This window comes from Rhincodon typus, chromosome 37 (assembly GCF_021869965.1).
Source record: "Rhincodon typus isolate 14 chromosome 37, sRhiTyp1.1, whole genome shotgun sequence".
Lineage (NCBI taxonomy): Eukaryota > Metazoa > Chordata > Chondrichthyes > Orectolobiformes > Rhincodontidae > Rhincodon > Rhincodon typus.
In genome coordinates this window covers 14769004-14774114 of record NC_063368.1, presented here as the reverse complement: position 1 = coordinate 14774114, position 5111 = coordinate 14769004, and the positions used below count along the sequence as shown (strand labels likewise).

The following is a 5111-nucleotide window of genomic DNA, read 5'->3' as shown; positions in this document are numbered from 1 at the left end:
TCTCTCTTCCCATCTCTCTCTTTCTCTCTTCCCATCTCTCTCTCTCTCTCTACCCATCTCTCTCTCTACCCACCTCTCTCTACCCATCTCTCTCTCTTTCTCTCTCTCTCTCAATATCTATCTGTGTCTCTCTTTGACAATCCTTTGACAGTGTTGAAAACCCATGATTTCTGCCACCTAGAAAGATGAGGATTGGAAATAGATGGGAACACCACCTCCGACAAGTTCCCCTCCAAGCTCCTGACCATCTTGACTTGGAAATATGTCGTCGCTCCTTCACTATCGCTGGGCCAAAACCCTGGAATTCACCCCCAAAAGCATTTTGGATCAATCCACAGCAGGAGGACTGCAGTGGTTCAAGAAGGCAGCTCACCCCCACCTTCTCAAGGGGCAACTAGGGACAGACAATAAATGCTGGGCCCAGCCAAAAGCACCCACATCCCAAGAAAGAATAAATTTGAAGAAAAATCAGAAACTGAGGAAAAAAAAGAGAGAGAGGGAACTTTAATCAACAGGGAAAGGTGAGAGAATGTTCATCAGAAACAGGAGGACAGAGAGTGAGTGGGTGTTCACCAGTAACTGGCAGAAGAGGAGAGAGAGAGATAGAGCTAGTAAGGGACAGGAAGAGAGAGTGGGAGCAGCATAATATTGTGAGAAGGTGAGGGAGAGAGAAAGTAGGAGAAAATGTGGAAGACAGCAACATAAAGTAAGGAGGGTAAGAAAGAGAAACAGTGGTTGGGAGAGACAGGGTCAGTGTGTGATGTACACTGTTGTATAATGTACTCTGGCCCAGGAGGTGTGCGATCTGGGAGTTTCTCTGCATACCTCTGAAGTAGGGCTGCATTGATGTTGTGTGGGAGTTAGAGTATTGTACTGGGTTTGGTTACAGTGTTATTTATCATTCCTGTAATCCACTGTAAATTGCAGAAAGTGATGAAAAACAGAACCTATAGTTAGAATTTACTCACCAGGATGACAGTTTTGTTGAATCAGGTTTTTTTGTTTGGAATTGAGTTACTAGAACGATACCAGGAATGAAGGATTTTAGATAGAAGGAAATATCAGAGAGATTGGGCTTATTGTCCTTGGAGCAGAGAAGATTGAGAAGTAACCTTATCGAGGTGTTCAAAATGATGAACAATTTTGACAGGGTAAAGAAGGATACTGTTTCTGCTGTCAGTAACTAGGGGTCACAATTTCGAGGGTGGCAGCAAGAGAGCTGCGAGTGAGATGAGGAGAAATTTCTTCACTCAGAGAGTTGCTAGGATTTGGACTGCGCTGCCTGGGAGAGTGGTGGAGGCGGATTCTATAGGAGGCTTCAACAGAGAGCTGGATATATATTTGAAAGGGATGTAGTCAGAGGGCTGTGGAGATGGGGCCGGAGCGTGGGACTAGCTGGGCAGCTTTTTCAGGAGCTGGTACAGACGTGATGGGTTGAATGGCCTCCTTCTATACTGTAAAATTCTATAACTCTAAGATTTTGTAGGAATACGATGTTAGATCTAGTTTTTAAAGGTTTTTTTTGCTTTCTGTTAATCTATTGTTCACACTTGTCAAAGAGAGTCAATGTTACTCATTTCATAATAAGATTTATTGGGGGGGGAGAGTGGGGGTGAGGTGGACTCTGAACTATTGACTGAACTAGGTGAAAGTTTGCAAACTGTGGGAAAATATCGCACGATTGAAAGTCATGTGGAACCTCAGGGTAATGCTCCCTAAGCTGCACAGATATGTAGCCACTCTGATATTCTGCACACGACGTTCGCCATCATCGTGCTGATTGTGGAAATTTCTAGAAGTCACGGCCGCACACGGATCTCAGAGGTCTGCAGCCAGTAACACAACTGGAGGAACTGCTGACTAGGAGTATTCCATTCGGCCCTGCTCTGCCATTCCGAATGATAACCAGCTGATCCTCTATGTTCAAGCTATATTCCCATTTTCTCCCCATACCCTTGGATGGGATACAAATGTATCAGTCTCTCCCTTGAATCTTTTCAGTGAGTTGGCCTCCACAACCCTCTGTGGTAGAGAATTCCACACATATACTAGCCCTCAGAGGGAAGAAATCTTTCCTCATCTCAGTCCTAAATGGTCTACCCTTGTCCTGAGACTGTGTCTAGACTCACCAACCAAGGAAAACCTCCTCCCTGCATCTCGTCTGTCCAGTCCTGCTTGCATTTTCAATCAGAGCCCCTGCCATCCTCCCAAACTCTAGCAAACACAGGCCCTGTTGAGCCAGTCTCTCCTCACAGGACAGTCCTGCCGTCCCCAAAATTGGTCAAGTGAACCTCCATTCCATCCATGAAAGTATACCCTCCCTTAGGGAGGGAGACCAGACCTGATTTAAGCATCAGCTGAGTGTCAAATATACACAGAGTCATAGAATCGTACAGCATGGAAACAGACCCTTTGGTCCAACTAGTCTTTGCTAACCAAGCTCCCCAAACTAAACTAGTCCCACTTGCCTGCATTTGGCACATATCCCTCCAAACTTTTCCTATTCACATACTTATCCAAACGTCTTTTAAATGTTGTAACTGTACCTGCACCCTCCACTTCCTCGAGGAGTTTATTCCATATATGAACCAGCTTTTGTGTGAAAAAGTTACCCCCCACCCCCCCGGTCCCTTTTTAAATCTTTCTCCTGTCACCTTATAATTATTCCCTCTAGTTTTGGACTCCCCTACCCTAGGGAAAAGACCTTTGATATTCACCTTATGTATGCCCCTCATGTTTTATAAACCTCCACACATGATTTCATATTGCAACCAAACTTCACACGATTAAATCTCCAAAACAGAGTAGGCAATCGTGGTCCTCTTTTTGATGCAACGATAAGCTGAGATCTTCTCTGGTTGCCCAGAGGCGTTATCTGAATGTCTTGTGCCTCTGTTGAGAATCAGAGTGGGTTTTTCTGGTCTCCCAAGGTCACTGTTCTCCCTCGATGAACGCTGTGAGAAGAAAACAATTAGATTGATCTTTATTCCAATTGTTGACGAGATCACTTTACTCAAAATGTACTCCAACGTTATGTCTTCAGTCATTAAAGTCTTTAGGCTCTGGAATACTGTCCCTAAACTTCTATAACTCTCCCTCCCCTTTTAAGACGCTACCTCTGTCTTAATCCAAGCTTTCGGCCGTCAGTCTGGATATTTCCTTACAATGTCAAATGTTTAACTGGCAATCTCTCTTTCCGAAATGCCTCGAGACCTTTTTACTGTGCTTTAGGCGCTTTGCAAATGTCAGTTGTTGAGTTAAAGGGTAAATTAAATCCTCTGCTGTCCTGCTCATGAATTGTGGAGGACCCTAACGTGGAGAATTTCTCCTCAGGGTCGGGTGGTTGCCATGAGAATCCATTGATGAGATAGACTGCTGGTGTCATTCCTGTTCTTCACAACACCACATTGGGAGCCATGTCTCCTAGCAACAGTTTCAGGTCGGTGTCTGGCTTCCCTTGCTCTCTGTTCATTTGATTTGATTTTGCTGAAATGTGACTTCCTTAGCTGTGACCATCACAAAGGACACCATGAATTCAACATAACTGTGGCCAGGGTCATTAATGGGAGATAATGGCTTTCCATCTGCAATTTGGCCCCAGAGGCTCTGTGCGCTGCATTTAGTAGAGGGCTATATCAAGATTCAAAACGGTAATTGTGATTTTATAAACAAATCTACTTCCCTATACTTTATTAGAATGTGTCAAACTGTGAGGTTGCTCTTTGGCCTGTATACTTTGTGACAGATTCTTTATTTAAAGTGTTTTGGAAACTTTGTAGTTTAGTGCTCACTTTCGCAGCACATCTGCTCAAATTGGAATGATACAGAGAAGATTAGCATGGCCCCTGCGCATGGATGACATACAAATTTGTGAAGCATTCTATATTTGTTTAAGGGCTGCACGGTAGCTCAGTGGTTAGTACTGCAGCCTCACAGCACCAGGGATCTGGGTTCGATTCCAGCCTCGGGTGCCTGTCTGTGTGGAGTTTGCACTTTCTCCCCGTGTCTGTGTGGGTTTCCTCCGGGTGCTCCGGTTTCCTCCCGCAGTCCAAAGATGTGCGAGAAAGGTGGGAAATGCAGAGATAGGGTAGGGGGTCGATTTGGGTGAGATGGTCTTCTGAGGTCAGTAAGGACACGTTGGGCTGAATGTCCTGCTCCCACACTGAGGGGGTGGAGGTTCTATGAGCTCTATAATGATAAGGTGTAGCTAAAATTGAATCAAAGATAGTAGGAACTGCAGATGCTGGAGAATCCGAGACAACAAGGTGCAGAGCTGGATGAACACAGCAGGCCAAGCAGCATCATGGATCTGGTAGTGTCCCTGCTTCTGAGTCAGAAGCTTCCAGTTCGGATCCCACTCTGGGACTTGGTAGTCAAGGAAGGTGTGTCCGTAGCATAGCCAAACGGTCAAACTGCAAATCCTTCCACCGGCCTGTGGCAGCGGGGGGTGTTACCTGGGCAGCTAAGCCTGATCCCAAGACAGTTTCTTCAATGCACTTAAGGTGAGAGGGCCAAGTCTTTTTTTTTTACACAGAGAGTGGTAGGTGCCTGGAACATGCTGCCAGGGGGTGGTGGAGGGAGATATGATAGGGGCGTTTAAGGGGCTTTTAGATAAGCACAGGGGAGGCGATAGCCTAGTGGTATTATCACTGGGCTGTTAATCCAGAGACCCAGATAATGTTCTGAGGACCCAGGTTCGGATTCCATCATCTGCCATGGCGGGATTTGAATTCAATAAATATCTGGAATTAAGAATCTAACGATGACCATGAGCCCGTTGTTGATTGTCAGGAAAAACCCATCTGGTTCACTAATGTCCGTTAGGGAAAGAAACTGCCATCCTTACCTGGTCTGGCCCACATGTGACTCCAGACCCACGGCAATGAGGTTGACTCTTAACTGCCGTCTGGGCAATTAGGGATGGACAATAAATGCTGCCTAGCCAGCAATGCCCTCATCCCGTGAATGAATAAAGGGAAAAAAAACATGAATATGCAGCAAATGGAGGGATATGGATCAAGGGCAGGCAGAAGGGATTAGATTAATTTGGCACCATATTTAGTACAACATTGTGGGCCGAAGGGCCTGTTCCTTTGCTGTATGGGTCTAAA

At 45.5% G+C, this 5111-nt stretch overlaps 1 non-coding gene across 1 annotated transcript; it reads left to right on the top strand.

Annotated features, from left to right (window-relative positions):
- The first annotated feature begins 3783 nt into the window (after positions 1–3783).
- On the top strand, positions 3784–3890 carry LOC125487200. The gene has a single exon (XR_007265721.1). It is a non-coding gene; the product is annotated as a U6 spliceosomal RNA (small nuclear RNA).
- Positions 3891–5111: the final 1221 nt, after the last annotated feature.